Raw genomic sequence first — 17,543 nt, 5'->3', positions numbered from 1 at the left:
GGAGTCACGCCAACCCCTTTGGCGTGACAGAGGCGTATACAGGCCGGGCGCTGGCCCTTCTCTCCCGCACGCAGCCGTTTCTTCCTCAAGCAGCAAGGACTCCAAAACCCCGCTGGTGCCCCCTCCCTCCATTCTCACCGATTTCGGGCCCGATTCGAAAGGGATTTGAGGGGAAAGAGTTGAAGGAAGGTATCTCGTCCAATCCCTCCAAATATTTTTGGTTATTTCGGTTTGCATTGCTAGTTTTTGGGTTGTTAGGGTTTAGAATTTGATTCGGTTGATCTATCAAATTTCAACGTTTCGGTCTAGATCGGTGGTCATATATCATGTTATGTACGTATACTAACGCATATGTATCGTGCGAAATTTGTTGCATGCAATCGGTTGAGCGTAGGAAATTGAAATACATATAGCTATACTAAATGTATATGAGCAATGCATATTTTTGCATTGCAGAGATGAATTTTAGTCGAATTGAAATGTATAATGAGTATGTTATGTATTCATGCAGTTTTCTGGTATGACTTCGAATTTATGGCGTAAGCAAAAGTGGGCACATATCGGTAAGAAGTATCCCGATGTCAGTTGCAAAGATGCCCCCGTTCCCCCCGCCCTCCCCGTCCCTACTTGTGACTGTGGTAAGCGAGCCGTGGTTCTTCAGTCGCTACACGAAGATACTGCTGGCCGGGCTTACTACCTGTGCCCGGATTATCGTGTGAGTGTATTTTTATTAAGGATTAGGGTAGAAGCAAATGGCATTACTTTTGCAGACGTGACATTTTAATAATTTGCAGGAGTGAGAGATGTGCTACTTCTTCCAATGGATTGATGGGCCCGAAATATATGACCAGAGGATTCTGAAGGTGAAACGGTTTAGTCAGTATCCGAAGCCATATGACAAGTTTGTTCGTTGGGTTCCCCCTCCACCAAATCCGCCAAAATTGATGCATAAAGAGAAGTGGCAATTGAGGAGTATACGTGTTGCGGATCCTCCGTTGTGCAATTGCGGAAAGCGAAGCGTACTTTGTGAACCTTCTGGGGGGGTCCCCTTACTTCCGCTGCGAAGGGATGACAAGGGTAAGAATTGGGCATGAGTGCTTGTTTACAATTTTAATGTGGAAGAGTTATGTATCATGTAACATGTATCATGAATTGTAATACAGCGCTATAGTGTTACTTGTGGCTTTCGGGATCCATTGTACGGTCCTAATGGTCAATGGAAAGATGAGGAAAAAGATGAAGTGAAGGGGAAAAGGGTGATAGAACCATGTGCCCCAAGAGAGTGCCCTTGTGGTGTGAATGCGAAACACGGGATAGTGCCATCCGAACTTGGAGTGGGGTACTACTGCGGACATGTGGTCGGCAATGATATGGTTGGTTCATGCGTAGTATCTATATTCAATATTGCGCTATCGTATCGTTAATTGTTGTGCATATGTATTTTCTTAAACAAAGAACGCGGAAATATTCATGGGAGGAGTATCTCGATAAAGGTGCGGTTGATCATGAGATTGCATGACGGAGTAAGCGTCCTCCAAATGTGCTATCAAGCTATTTGGAGCATCAGAAGAAGGAAACTCGTGATTACTACCGTGCTTTGTACCCCCCATGAGAAGTACTACCATGGAGGGTCAAGATGTTTGGGCTACAAAGGTGGAAATAGAGACAATGAAGGCGCTTGTTGGTAATTTACCCGTGGTTATCCCGGACGACGATGACGACGACGAGGTGTTATAGGATGGGCCAGACGATTAGACCTAGCAGCATAAAGGTAGATGAATGAATTGTCTTATGTGAACTATTTGTGAATGTGATATGTAATCATCGTCGATGAGCAATGAATATCTGTAATTTGGACCTAATTAGAATATGCCAACAAATTTGCTCCTTTTGGGGTCACATGTTTTAATTGATTTTGTAGCATTAGTATCCACGATATTGTCATAATGTTGCGATAATGTGTAGATTAATTCACAAATGGGAATACAAATTTTGTATCGTAGGAGTGGCATCCATTAAACATAGATGTTGCCCTGCGCCTTATTTCTCTCTGTAAGTCAGTCACGCCAAGGTCCCTGGCGTGACTAGGAGCCCTGTCACGCCAGGCCTTTACAATCTGCAGGACCCCCCCCCCCTGGATCATAGGGGGGAACGTGCCCGGTGTGACTTAGTACTGTGTCACGTCAAGCCCTCTGACGTGACAAACAGGGTGTCACGCCAAACTCTCTGGCGTGACTAACTAGGTTGTCACGCCATCGGTTTGGAAAATCCAGCATCACCACAGTCCTGACGAGTCATGCCAAGACCCATGGCGTGACTCATCATGCAGTCGCGGCAACACCTTTGAAAATGCAAAACACAATTGTCTCCAGGGTGGGAGGGAGGACCTCGGCGTGACTCACTCTTCTGTCACGCCGAGGTACCTGGCGTGACCAAGCACTGAGTCACGCCATTGTGCTCGGCGTGACAAACTGGACAGGAGGTGGATGACAATGTTTCTGAAATATGTGATGATGCTATTGAAGAAATACTTAGTGTATAACAGCTAAGCAGTAACTAATATGTGGAAATTAACTATCACCAAAACAAAAGAATTGCTATAACGGGTTCTCCCACCTATCTTACCAATTTCATATACTTTTGTCCGAGTTGAATTCAAGAAAAGAGATATGCCACATGCCTTGACATTTATCCATTCTCGTGATCGACCATGTACGAACCATTGTGTACAAACCACGACACAAATACGAGGCATCTAGCTAATTGCAAATTCAGAGACTTGTTATTGAATGCGAATTGATAAATTCAGAGATTAACATTATGCGAAGTGGCAATGTCGGAACAATACATTTTATCCTTACAAACCAACACACATAACTCGCCGAGCCTACAATATCATCGGTCACATCCCAGGGGTGTAGGGCTTCTTCTTCCTCCTTTCGTGGGCCGTGTTGGACGGAAGGACATTTTCACTCGCAATGTCTGTCCTGTCTCGGTGACGTAGTGGGGGCTGTGTAGGCTGGGTTGCTGGAGGGGCGCCTGCGAGCTGTGAGGTCCCTATCACATCCGCGCCGTACGATGGGTCTCCATCGTCCAAGCTCTGTTCCTCGCTCTCTGAGGTTTCCTCCCGTGGGGCCTTGCCTCGTGCAGCCGTCCCAACGGAAGTATAGGCGGCTCCAGTCATACTGCGCGACTACGTCCAAGCCACACTAGTGTTGCGCGTGAGAGTCCGGGTACCGTAATGCACCGGCGTCTGCTGCTGTGTTGAAGCACCCGTGTGGCCAGCAAATGGCTCCGAAGAAGGCCCACCATGTGCAAGCTCCACATCCGGAGTAGTCATGCAGCTCATCTTGTAAGCAAGGCGGCGACAGCTCCTACGAACCCTCTGCAAACAATTAGGTCAAATTTTCTGAGTGCTTGAACAAGTAGGAGAAAATTTACACAATTAAAAATTTGACAACTATTACCTCTACAAAAGCGCGAAGTTGGCCAACCTCTTCTGCTGAACCCGGAGGGACAAGCAAAGCTTGCCCAGCCTCATTAGCAAGGCGTCCGAGCTGCTGTCCCTGCAACGCCGACGCAATCCATAAAGTACGGTACAAACCATGAATGAATACAATGGTGGTATGGCAAATTACAAATACCATGTAGTTGTGAAGCGGAGCACGCTCGGGCTAACGGCTGTGCCGAGTGATCTGGTCGTACTCATCTACGAGGTCGTCCTCGTCATCGGAGTCTAGCAAATCCTCCGCTCCAACTGCAACTCGTAGTGGCTTGATTGCCAACCTGGAGGAGTCGTGCAGCCACCTCAAGTACTCGCGGTACGGACCCGAGCGATGGGCGGCTCCACTGTGTACGATTGTCTACGCCCGGTTGCTCCACTGCACCAAGTAGTTGTGGTGCACGTCACGCCAATCTCGAGCGCCCCGTTGTTTCCTCCTGTCAATTCTGCAAGATGGCAAAATCAGAAACACATATAACGACACATAAAAGATCCCTTGAACCATGCAAGACGTATTAGTACTCACTTGTGCAAAGCCACAGATGTGGGTGTCGTGTCTGGAGGCGTCCGCTGTAACCTCCCGAACTGTCTCATCACACGGTTCGGACAGTGCATCTCAACAATGTAAAAGCAAATAAGCGGGAGAACGGACCGCCAATACTCCATATCCCATGTGCACAATGGGCTTAGACCCATGGAAAGGATCTCGTGCTGGTCATATGGCTCCCATGTCACCTAAAAATTAACGAAAATATCAATTGACACATGCAAGTGTGTGAAATAAGTAATTCATAACCAATTGCACTCACGTGGCTTTGCATGATGCAGTCTAGCTCGTTGGTGTAGAAGAGGTACCGCCTACCTGCGTTTCCAGTCACGGCCCGGATGTTCCTCCAAAGGAAAGCAACGGTCGGGAGCGAGCCCTCATCCTCGAACTGTCAAACCTATAGTTCAAACGCATCATATGACATTTCAAAATATCCACAAACAATACGAATTGAAACAAAACTAAAAATACGTACCCCGAGGGAGAATCGATCGGGTCTACCAACCGACAGGCGCTCCCACATCTACACCTGCAGGAGGTACGCGCATCTACCAAGGTTGGCATGGTCCCCACTACACCTGCAAGCATCACATAACTGCCGGTACAACCATGCAAGCGTGGCCGATCCCCAACTGTAAAGGCCGACGTTCTCCCATTCCTCTCCTAGTAGCGGCAAGTACATCCACGATACTGTGTTCCCACTCCCGTCCGGAAACAAGTAGCCTCCAACAAGATGCCACAACCACGCACGGGCGTACCTCTCGACGACGTGCTCCGCTGCATCGTCAGGACATTCCGTGAAATTCTGAGCCAGCCAGGCGGAGCTGACGCCAGAAGGTTTCTTGTCCTTCGTGTCTTGCGCAGGCTCTGGTGGCCTACTTCCAACAATCAGCTCCACCATGTCTCTCCACCCTGCGGGTTGCACATTCCCACATACAGGCTGCCCGTCCACTAGAAGCTCGAGTATCATGGCCACATCCTGGAGAGTGACCGTGAGCTCCCCGCAAGGGAGGTGGAAGGTGTGTATCTCGGGCCTCCAGCGGTCGACTAGCGCAGTCAGAGCTGCATTGTCGAACATCGGCAACCTCGTCGTGACCAATCAGGCCAACAGTAGGAATCCTGCACACCCAATGTATGGGGCGTACCTCTCATCCCACCTGAGAGGGTTGTGAGTGCGAATCCGAAGTGGTGATAGCACCTGAAAGGATCATTGTAATTTGAAAATGTTAGTGACACCTGCATCTTACGTAGCACTTAGATGTAAGAAGTAAGGATAAATCGTACCTCACCGTCGTCAACCATCAGGTGCGCTCGGTGCTCCCTGTCGTAAAACGTCTCAAGGAGCGGGTAGTCAGGGTGCGCCATCGCCCTGCAATGTAAGTACTGAGAGAGTTGTTAGAGAACGGGAAAAAAATTAATTTATGGCAAGTATAAAACATTAAAAATAGAACAACTAAACGATAGCGAGTAGTTCACCTCTACTTGTCTGCGATCTACTTCCCCGCTTCTAGAATTCCCCTTTTTCCTACGATTTGGCTTATTCTTCGGGCCCGCCTTGTGTTGTTCCATCCTGTGCCCCAACCAGTAGCATATAGAGCAACAAATTTTAATAGGTGCCTCATCAAAGTCTCCTGCTCCATACATGTCTTCACCGTAACCTTTACTGCTATCATCCATCTCATTCCGAAGACATTTCCTCTTCCTCCTCCCTGCCTTTTGTTTCAATAGACCACAATCGGGCACATATTCGTCGCCATTGTACTCAGGCCACTGTGAAGCATCAAGTAAAGGCTTGAAGGTGGACTCCCAAGTCTTTAGAGCCATCCTTTTAGAGTACACTGGGGTCAAGTAGTCGGGACTTGTATGGTCAACTCTTCTCATCCGGCATGCTGTGATAACATGAGAGCACGGGATATGCAGCAATTGTGGGGTCCTGCATGTGCACTGCACTGTAGTCAAGTCGACTCTGTAGATTCTGCCGCCGGAGCCCTCACCCCCCACGCAGGTCCGAAAAATGGATCTCACGCTGTAAACGTAGCTCCTTGGATCAAAGAGCTGAGCCTCCTGTGTAGCTGATATCTCCCCCTGCGACGTGAGGTGCTTAGCAATAGCTTTTCCCCACACCTCACCAGCATCAATACCTGCGCGTGCTTTCTTCCACCGATCGACAAAGTAGTTATTGTATTTGTGAAAGGTGTACTCAACGATGATAGAAACCGGCATTGCACGGATGCCTTTGAGGACGTTGTTGAATACCTCCGAGATATTTGTTGTCATGATTCCGTACCTACAGCCACCCGCATCAAACGCCTGCACCCATTTGGACTTATTAGCTATTTCGCTCTTCAACCACTCTGTCGCAGGCTCGTTCAATATCTTCTCCAATTCTACTAGCATCATTTCAAACTGTCTCTCCTCTTTAACCTTGCAAAGTACTTTCAGTTTGGTAAGTACCTCCTTGCTCTTCTGCCTTCTCCAAATGTTCGCAGCAAAATGACGCATGCACCACCGATGCACGAGAGGAGGGTAAACTTTCATGTGTTCCCTTGCTGCATTAAGGAGACCCTGGTGCCGATCCGATATCATACAGACTTGGCACCCCGCACCAATTACGTGATGGCGAACCAGGCACAAAAACCAAGACCAGCTACAGTTCCGCTCTCCCTCCATTAGCGTAAATGCTAGGGGGATCAACTGATCCTCTGCATCGATGCCAACAGCAATCATCAGTGCACCCTTGTACTTTTCCATCAAGAATGTGGCGTCGACACTTATCACGGGCCGGAAATGTTTGAAGGCCTCCACGCATTGATGAAAGCACCAAAACACACGCTACATGATCGGCTTAATGACACGACCATCGCTGGCCATCATGCCACCAGTTGAAATGAACTACTTCGTCCTGGGATTGACTTGTGAAATTGCATTCAAGATCTTAGGGACCCTTGCGTATGCCTCCTTCCAATCTCCCTATAGTAATGCTATGGCATGTTGCTTCGCTCTCCATGCCTTACCGTACAATACCCGGTAATTTGTGAACCCAACTATAGACTCAATTAGAGAGGCCACAGTCGTGTCCGGGTCCGCCCTAACGATTGGGCGATGCATCGACCAAGATAAGTAGCCGTGCACTGGGAGTGCACTTGTTCCGGCCTTGCAGACCCGCAAGTGTAAGGCTATTTTACATTTGTGACCTTCCATCGTTAGCCGTCACCTGGGATACGACGGACCCATACACCCCATCCACAACCTTTCTGGCATTTTAAAGTGTACCTCTCCTTCGCATTCGAACGAACCACGTCGTACGGCCGGTGGTGCCGAACTGAGTAGTCCCTGAACCAGAACTTCACTTCATCAAGACTATCAAATAACATCCCCTTCTTAACCAATTCCTTCTCACTGTCTTGTTCCTCCTCCGTCGACATTAAGCCATTATCACATAGAGCATTCTTCATCAACGAAATGTCCTCATAACCAGGCACCTCGGGCACATCCACATGTACCGCCTTGAGTGTCCTTACCTCCTGCTCCATGTAAATTCCGTCCCACCAAGCTGCCTCCTCATCCTCTCCCGCTTCTTCTCCCACCTCAACACCCACATGTCGTTGCCTAACATGTTCCACTTCTTTTACCTCATCATCTTCGACATCATCCTCACTGTCCAAGGAAAATATTTCAGTTTCCTCGACATTTCCCTGAGCCTCCTCATCCTCAAAATAACCATCGTTGAAATCATTACATAAAACAGCCAGATCAAATTTATTTGAACCACTGGCATGTACCTCCTTATTAGATGCCCGAGTTAACTCTTCAACTGTACCATCCATGAGTACGGCGGTACCGGCACCCTCTGCGACAATACATGGAATTTCCTGGGTCAAATGCTCAACAGGCTCCACTTCCTGGCTACTATTGCCGATACATTTTGAACCGATGGCATCGAGCTTCCTCTGACACCGACATCAACTACCAACTCTGCGCAACAGACTTGAGAACCCTTCAAACATTCCTTATACAGCTTCCAATCATTTTCTGACGCCAACTCCATAACAACATAGTGAGCCCTACCACCCCTGCCGACATCCAACCTTCCTCGTACGGTAACATAACTTTCATCTGCATCAACATTCAAAATTGCCCTAACCCGAGCAACAATTTCATCGAAGCAAGGAGGGTTCCCAAATTTCAATACTTGCTCCCTCATCTTATCGATCTCCCCATTTGTACTAACCGTGCCACCATAAAATATACGCACAATGCGTTACATCTACACAAACCATCCAAATATTACACGTGTATCATCGCTATAGCACATTAAAAACCTACACATTATACATTTTAATTCGACTAAATTACATCTCTACAATGCAAAACCTCCTCCGCTAGTGTACGAATGCAAAAACATGCATTGCTCATATACATTTAGTATAGCTATATGTATTTCAATTTCCTACGCTCAACCGATTGCATGCAACAAATTTCACACGATACATATGCGTTAGTATACGTATATAGCATAATATATGACCACCGATCTAGACCGAAACGTTGAAATTTCGTAGATCAACCGAATCAAGTTCTAAACCCTAACAACCCAAAAACTAGCAATGCAAACCGAAAATAACCAAAAAAAACTTGGAGGGATTGGAGGAGATACCTTCTTAGGACTCTTTCCCCTCAAATCCCTTTTGAATCGGGCCCAAATCGGTGGAGAATGGAGTGGAGGAGGGCGTGGGCGGCGCTAGAAGGCTCTCCTGCTCGCAGCTGCTTGAGGAAGAAATGACTGCGTGCGGGAGAGAAGGGCCAGCGCCCGGCCTGTATACGTCTCTATCACGCCAAAGGGGTTGGCATGACTCCAGTCGCGCTAGCACCCTTGGCGTGACACAGGGGACAGACGGTTGTGCCTGTATGGCACTCTGTCGCGCCATAATGGTTGGCGCAACTGAAGTTGCCCCATGCGCCCTGGCGCGACTCAGGGTTGCCACGTCGGCACGCTCACGTGGTATGGGGCCGGCCGCCTGCCAACGTGGCACCGCAGTCACGCCAGGCTCCTTGGCGTGACCAAGTCGTGAGTCACGCCAAAATCTATGGCGTGACAAAAGAGACTAGTTTCTGAAAATATAGATCTCGACGAGCTGTTATTACAATATTAATATTAAATAGACTAAAAAAAATTCTCTACCTTCCCACTCTTGCAAACACTCCCTTCTACAACCCGTCTATTATTTACAGGCTTACAGCTGTCACGAGGAGGCGAAAGCAAAAGCATTGCCCCTTCCCACTCCTGCAGCCTCTGCCCTGCGTTGGCTGCTTGCTGCTGCGCTTGCACTCAACTTTACCACCCAACCAAACCACGCGCAAAAACCCTCCTCCTCCCCATGGACGCGGGCGCCGGCGGCCAGCCCGCCGCCTCTCCACACGCTGAGGCGATCGCCGCGGTCCGGGGCGACGCGCAACTCACCACCCCCTCCGACGACGAGGACTGCGACGACCTCTACGGCGACGTCAACGTCGGCTTGCTCCCCCTCCTGCCGCTCTCCCCCTCTCCGACTCCTACCTCGCCTCCCAAAACCCCCTCCCCCGGCGGCTCCCCGTCCCCGACACCGCAGCGCGTCCCGTCCCCCGAGCCCCAGCCCCTGCCGAAACCCGCCACCCCGCGACACCAGCCGTCGCGGCCTCCTCCCGTGCCGAGGCACCACATACAGCAGCCGCAGCGCGCGCCGCGCGTCGACGCCTCCTCCTCGTCGCCCAGCGCGGCGCTGTACATCAGCGAGCTCCCCTGGTGGACGACGGACGCGGAGGTGGAAGCCGCGCTCGCGCCGCACGGCGCGCTCCTCGACCTCCACTTCTACGCCGACAAGCACACCGGCAAGTCGTGCGGCGTCTGCCGCGCGGACTTCTTCCACCCTGCCGCGGCCGCCTCGGCCGCCGCGGCGCTCCACGGCCGCGCCTTCCACGGGCACCACTGCGTCGCCTCCCTCTCCCGCTCGCCCGCGCTCCACCGCCTGGGCGACGACTCCGACTCCTATGCCGAGGCGGCCCAGGCCCCGAACCCCGCCCGAGGCCGAGGGAACGGCGGCCGGGGCCGGGGCCGGGGCGCGAACAACGCGACGACGGTTCGAGGCAATGTGGGTCCTGCGTTGGGTGATCGGCCGACTCTGGCGCCACCTCCACCACGGTTCATGGCTCCCTGGCCTCTTGGACCGCCGTTCAATGCGGGGATGGGAGGTGGTGGTGCGTACGGTGGGCTCCAGTCAATGGGGCAGTACAATGTGGGGATGGGTGCTGGGATGATGCCGTCGTCGGTGACGCCCCACGTGAACCCAGCGTTCTTGGCAGGCGGCGGGATGGCGATGCGTGGCCCGGGGGTGTGGCATGATCAGGCGATGGCTGGGGGTTTATGGGGTGCACAGCAGCCGTGGAATTTCAGAGGTTGTCAGATGCCATGGCAGCAGGTAGCGCCACCAGCGCTGCACCACCAGGCGCAGCAGCAATACGGGAACGGGGACTATGGAAAGGGCCGTGGCATGAGGCGGGAAAGGCCAGGTTGTAGGAATGAGGAGAGGGGCATTGGCAATGTGCGGAGCTATAAGGAGAGGAGGCACTCTGACGGTGATGGGGGTGGTGATTGGTACAAAGAGCATGACCGTGAGGAGAGGGGTCGGCATCGGGAGCGTGTCCTGGAGAAGGAAAGGGAGCGTGAGGAGAGGTACTGGGATGAGAAGGATCGACATGGAGGTGACAAGAGGAGGTACCGGGAGCACACTGACCGTGATGACTTCGATAGGAGAGTACGGGCGAGGTCAAGGAGCCAATCAAGGGATGGTGACGATGATGATCATCCAAGGAGGCGGCGCTAATTTCGCGCACCAGGAAGCATCTTCCGGCTAAATGGTAATTAGAATTCGAGGAAAAACATTCTTTTATAACTTTTCTATTTCCTCCTACAACTAATGTAAGTAACGTATCCTTCTGAAGTTATTACTCACCTGGGTTGTTTTTGCTGGGATCATTTTTGGAGCAACCATCCATAGTGTTCTAGTTCTGACTTGTAACTTCACACATCTTGGTAGACTCATATATCCCTGGTTTTATCATGTAATCAGGAGCTCTTTCCATTAGTTATATTGTTGTGTAAATCTAAATAGACACCTCTTGTTGTAAATGGCAGGATGGTACCCTTAACCCCTCAAGCACCATGCTTTATTCTGGTGTCTAAAAAAGTGTAGATTTTTAAACTTGAAAATGTTGATCTATTATTTTGTTCATCCAACTATGATTCTTTTTCTACTGTTATAGAGTCAATGGAGGAGATTTAGCTCTTGCTTTTTAGGAGAAGAGATTGATCTCTTCTTGTCACAAGTACTGTAACTTCTCTGTTTGATCATTGTATACAATAATTACTAATTTAATTTTTTGGGGAAAAAGAAAGCTTTATTAACTCTTATCGTTACATCAAGATGATACAACACATAAGAGTCACCCCGTCCTCTGTATATTAATAATGCACGCAGCCAAAACAAAAAACACACAAAAGTATCGGAGGCAAAAGCTACAAAGAGCCGGACAAGCTGGCAGCAGATCTCCGCCGATATTATGATTAGTCTCGGATGTGTAATCTAGAATGTCATCCAAATCGGGTAAAGAGCTTCGTAGCCATTCTCTCCAAACGAGTACAAGCCGAAAAAAACCTACTCGCGGTGTTCCTGTCGCTGTAGCACAGACCACGAACTGAGCCAGTGTGTACACGTAAAAATAACCTGCAAAAGAGAAAATGATATCCTCTTGTTAAAGATAATTTTATTCCTGCATAGCTATAGGGACCGACAAAACGTTGCGGCCACAGTCAGTGATTTGGCTTTCAAATTTTTACTAAGCTCCTGAAGCCAATGCCTAAACATATTCGGTACACTTCGCGGTTGGTAAATATTTGATGCCACTTGGACTATGAACCATGCAAAACGGGCAAAACGACAATCAAAGAAGAGGTGCTTATTGTCTCCTGTTTACGACAAAAGCAACACTTCTGATTACCTAGCCATTGTCTTTGATTAAATTATCTTTTGTTAGTAACACTCCTTTGTGTATGTACCAAATGAAGATTTTAATTTTTAGAGGAATTTTTTGTTTTCATATTTGATTGTTCTGAATTGCCTCTCCCCCTTGCACAAGCGCCCTATAGAGAGACTTGACCGAATACTTTCCAGATTGGTTTAAGTTCCATCTAAACTCCTCTCGTCCCTTGGATAATGTGATATGCTAAGGCGTGCTGATATTTCGTTCCATTCCACCAATTTTGGGCCAATTAGATTCCGCGTGATAGATAAGTTGATGGGGGGGGGGGGGGGATGATTCCATTACTTTAGCAACGGAGTCTTGCTTGTTGCACATAACGTTATATAGGTTTGGATATTAGTCCTTTAGCGGCAAATTATGTAGCAAACATACCCTTGGCAAGATGTTAGCGATCATTTTAGGGTATGTATATGATTTTGATGATTAATAACAATATAGTCAATGAGACTAATATGTCTATCAAGTATATGCCTTAATAGGTCTTATGGATGCAAGATATGAAGAAGTCACCACAGTTGAGACAAAAATTGATTGAATTGGTGAAGTCCCAGGAATATTGTTAACGTCGGATGGTCCGGCACAGTAAGTTTGTATTCGTCGGAGCTTTTTTCCCGGGTGTTTTGAACACGCCGGATGGTCCGGCGCTCAGAGATTTGTACACGCCGGAGCATTTCCAGAGGAAGGAGTTGAAGATGCTACAGGTCGGATGGTCCAACGCTATGAAGATGGTGCACGCCGGAGCATTCCCGGTGGAAGGAGAAAATGCACAATACGCCAGATGGTCCAACGATGAAGGTTGGTTACGCCAAAGCATTTTGCACAGAGAGAAGTGGCGTGGTTTGGCTTTAGTGTACACGCCGGATGGTCCGGCAATTGAGTTAAAGGCAACGCCGAAATATCTGGTGTTCAGAATGGATTTAAGTGAGGTTCCAACGGCTATTTTGTGAAAGATCTACTCGCGCGGATGGTCCGGTGAATATAATCTGTTTACACCGGATCATCCGCCGTATATAGAAAAGTTGAGGCGTTGGGGCAACACTTAGTCCGCGCGGTTGAGGCTATAAATACCCCTCCACTCGGTCATTTGAGGGTATGGTTGTACAATGAAACTTATATACACTTGAGAAGACATCCAAGCTACTAAAGTGCTTAAAGTTATCATCCAAGAGAATTAAGCATAAGATTATAGAGTGATTAGTGCTAATAGGGCTAGAGAGAGTTGTTGCTAGGTGTTACTGCATAGAGAATGGATTAAGGAGTGATTCTATATTGTACAAAGTGGTACGTCGGCACCTTAGAGTCTTGGTGACTCGTCGGCACCTCAGGTCTTGGTGGCTTAAGTTTATTGACCCTCTGACTTGGTGTAGAGCGGCGGCAAGAAACTTATACAGGGACGCAGAGACCCTTGCCTTAGTGGCTTAAACTCCAAAGTGAAGATGGCGACAAGTGACTAGAAGAGAGACTAGTTGTGAGATCTTGCCTTGGTGGTTTGGTGGCTCATCCGGCTTGAGACATTGCCTTGGTGGCTTGGTAGTTCAAGAGCTTTGACCGGAAGAGTCTTGGCAACCGGAAGCATATACTTGGTGGAGCTCCAACGTAGACTAAGGGTGACGTTTATACCATCGATATCATAGGATAAAAATATTTGTGCCGAATTTGCTCTTTCTACCTTATTTACATTTTCACATTTACATACTTGCAATTTACCTTACTAGATAGGTTGAAATCCCTTTTGAATGGTAGAGTAAACAGACTAGATAAACCAAGAGAACATTTAGATGGAAATTAATGTAGGTTTATCTTGTGAAGTTTTTAAAATTGAATAGTTTTAAGTATCCTAATTCACCCTATCTCTCTTAGGACGTCACCGATCCCTACAAATTGCCTAACTAAATATCCTCTCAAAATCTAATTTATGATCCATCCTTTAAGTTGAAGGAACCACAACTGAATAAAATGCTTTTCACTCATTAATCTAGACCAGAAGTGAGAATCTCATGTTTTTCCTTCGACTTGTGAAAGTGTTTTTGATCCTATATACTTATTATGAATTAGGTCTTACCAGATTCCATCCTTGGTCAGCAATTTGTATAGCAATTTACGTAGGAGTGAGGTATTTTGGATATCGAGGTCTTGAATCCCTATGCCGCCCATATCTTTGGGTCTACATAGGACCTTCCATTTCGCTAAACGATACTTCTTTTTATGACTATCACTTTGCCAATAAAATCTGGAGCAGAAGTAGTAAAGCTTTTTTAATACCCCACGGGAAATTTGGAAGAAGGAGATCATATATGCGGGTAAGCTACTAAGAATCGAGTTGAGAAGGACAAGCCTGCCCCCTGCAGTTAAATACTTGGCCTTCTAGCTGCTCGGCCTTTTTTCAATGTGTTCCTCAACTCCTTTCCAATCTGAATTTCGGAGTTTCCAATAGTGAATTGGGATTCCTAGGTGGCGTAGAGGCAACTCACCTTTTGCACATTTCTAATTTAATATGTTTCGCCTTTTAGATTGCATCTTGTGTGAGCTATGGCCTATGGGTAACAGTTTGTTGATTACTGTGTGGTGAATTGTTGCACCTTCTCAGTACTCAGTTCTGTTGGAGATAGTGCAAAACAGTTGTAACATTCATCATAATCATGTTGTTTGACTATGATGACTTCATCACGTGCTATTTGGCATTGGTTACATCAATCATTGCTTTGCTGACTTATACTATAATATTAACATGCTGTTTTCTCCTGAGGCAAGTGCCTTTACTCCATGTCAATACTACATTTCAAAGAGTTCCTTGTTCATTAGGACATGTTACTTGAAACATGTGAAGTCATTAGTCACTGGTCCTATCCCTGAAATTCATCAGTCGGAACCAGAACGCCAGTACATAATACTGCTATTATTTTGGGTGCAGTGTTTTTTTGCTGTCTTTTAGCACCTGTGCTAAGTGTTGCATGAATGCATGGTACTGTTTAATTAAGAAAGTATTTATCAGAAACCTGGTAATAAAATGGACTCTGTTATCACAAAGCCACACTGTCGGCATAGTACAGATCAATGTTCATCCACCAGCACTTGATATTAACAGTTAAGTTACTAGCATTCCTACCTGTTTGGGCCATGTATATATTTCAATGTGCTCATGTGTATTTCCATGCGTATATTAACCATCTACTAGCATATAGGAATAACTTTTTATGCCTCTTTGACTGTGAAACGTTGTTATAATTTGCTTAGCTAAAGATAGTTTCTTCCATGGTATTTCTAACTAATTATCTGCTCTCTCACTCAAGTTAATAGGTATAACTCGTTAGTTTCTTGCATGTAGATTCTTGAAACTGAATGTTAAAATTCGATGCTATGCCTGTGGCTTCTTTTTCCCTTTGAGCTAGTTTTAAGTGCGTTCTTCTGTTTCATCTATTGTGAGGCAAGCTTGGCTTCATTTCTGAGAGAATGCTTGAAAGGGAGGAAAAGATGATGAGGAGGGGGAAGTGTGGATATTATAAATACAGTGGAAAGGATGAGTTGTATTAGGATAAACCATGTCATGTCACAAATTCACACATAGCAGTTTCAATTTGTTTCAATTCATTGAACGCACAATACATTCTGAATGAAGGAATGATCAAATGTAACAAATTAAATATATTAGTTGGGAAATAGGATACTGTTTTTTTGGTGAAAAAGAATTCGGAGAATATCCATTTGATTTCCCGAAACCTACTAGAGGCAAGATGAACGGACTTTTACTAAAAGCGGGGTGTCTGATTCGTCTAGAGAGGTACTTTCCAGGTCCTATGGATTTGTCTTATTCTTTAAGCACAGGGTTCATCCTCCTCCTTCTGTAGTCACTTGGATGTTCGAATTCTAGTTTCCACAAAAGCTCTCTTGGTCACAAGCTGGATTCTTGCTAGACTTGTCAGCGATCAGAATATCGGACTACCAGTGTTATTCTTTCTTCAAAAGGGTCTTGTGTTGGCTTTGGAGTGTACAATAGTCTAGCTCATTTAACCATTTCTAAAGTTTTCAATTGCTGAGATTTTGAGTAAGGACTAACCAGAAACGGGTTCCAGTTTCCTCTATGAATGATTTACGTGCAGTAGTACTTTACTCCAGATTTGACTTGCACCAGCAATGCTTCTTCCACGGACCTTGATTTCATCTAGTGATTTTTCATGTTCTCCATTAGATTGGAACATCATTTACATAATTGATTATGCAGTTCCAAGCGCTTTCTCGCAAATGTGAATTGATTTTGTATGGTTCCTGTTCAAATATGCTGACTTTGTCCCTTCATATATGCAGGCAAATCCATTGTTTTTTGCAGCCCTGTTCAGCAACTTCTGCTCTCCCCAGAGTTAGCGGCAGACACCAGGCTTACCCAGAACCAACAATCAACTGACTAAAAGGAATTAGTAGATAGATGAACATCACAAGGAAGCTTATCTTCTGCAGTAGTTAAGCTTAACTTATCGTAATGTATGTAGAGAAACCATTCTAAGATGGTGGACCGGTTGGTGACCTTACTTTTGGTACGTACTATGGCGGCGTTATTTAACTGCAGAAATATAGACAATACTTAACTCCGGAAATATAGGCAGAATTATTATTTACCGTTGCACTTGCAACATGGTTTGATTGGTTGAACTTTTGTTATCATGTGGAAGGGTGTATGGAACATATCTAGTTTTTTTTCGTAGAGTTTTTCCCTTCTGCTATGATTGTGGTGGTTTCTGACTGCTGACAGATGGTTACAATACATGTAAGAAAGAGAGGCTTATTCGCAACAAAGAGAGAGAGAGAGAGAGCGGCTGATGTTTGTATCTTAAGACGGTGATGACGAATTCCCGCTGCATGTTGATATATGTCATTGCCCTTGTTGAGGCCAAATTGCGCATTGTTGTATGCCGCGGAGACGCAGTGGCATGATGTGGGGGGGAAGACACTGAAGCCTTCTGTGCTGAGCAGGTTTTGTTTTGCTGACGGAGCGGTGGTGTGGAGCTGAGCCAGCTGATCGCTGTTCAGCCTGGGCCCTGGAGTTGCTCTTGTCAACGCGAGAAACACGGTAGCAGCGTCATACTCGTTCGATTCCTTTTCGCTCGTACATGGGTATGTTATGTCTACAAATTTGTCCTGTATGTCTAAGCATTCTTAACTGGATGCTCTCGTCGCACAGCAAGTCCTACCCTATAATATGCACAACAGCACAGGCACTTCGGTACAGAACTTGCGGTACCAAAATCAAAATCAAAATCAAAACGCGGAAGTAGGTGAGCGCAGATGAAGCACCGGTTTAGGTTAGAGGATTTATTGTCTACGGAGGACGTAGCCAGTCGGGCCTCTCAGACTGTCAGCCCTTCCTCTGACGGTGCGGATCTAGTGGAGTAGCACATAGAATCAGCATGGTAGTAGTAGCGGGGG

The sequence above is a fragment of the Phragmites australis genome, chromosome 7, assembly GCF_958298935.1.
Source record: "Phragmites australis chromosome 7, lpPhrAust1.1, whole genome shotgun sequence".
Classification (NCBI taxonomy): domain Eukaryota; kingdom Viridiplantae; phylum Streptophyta; class Magnoliopsida; order Poales; family Poaceae; genus Phragmites; species Phragmites australis.
Note: the sequence above shows the minus strand (reverse complement) of the source record.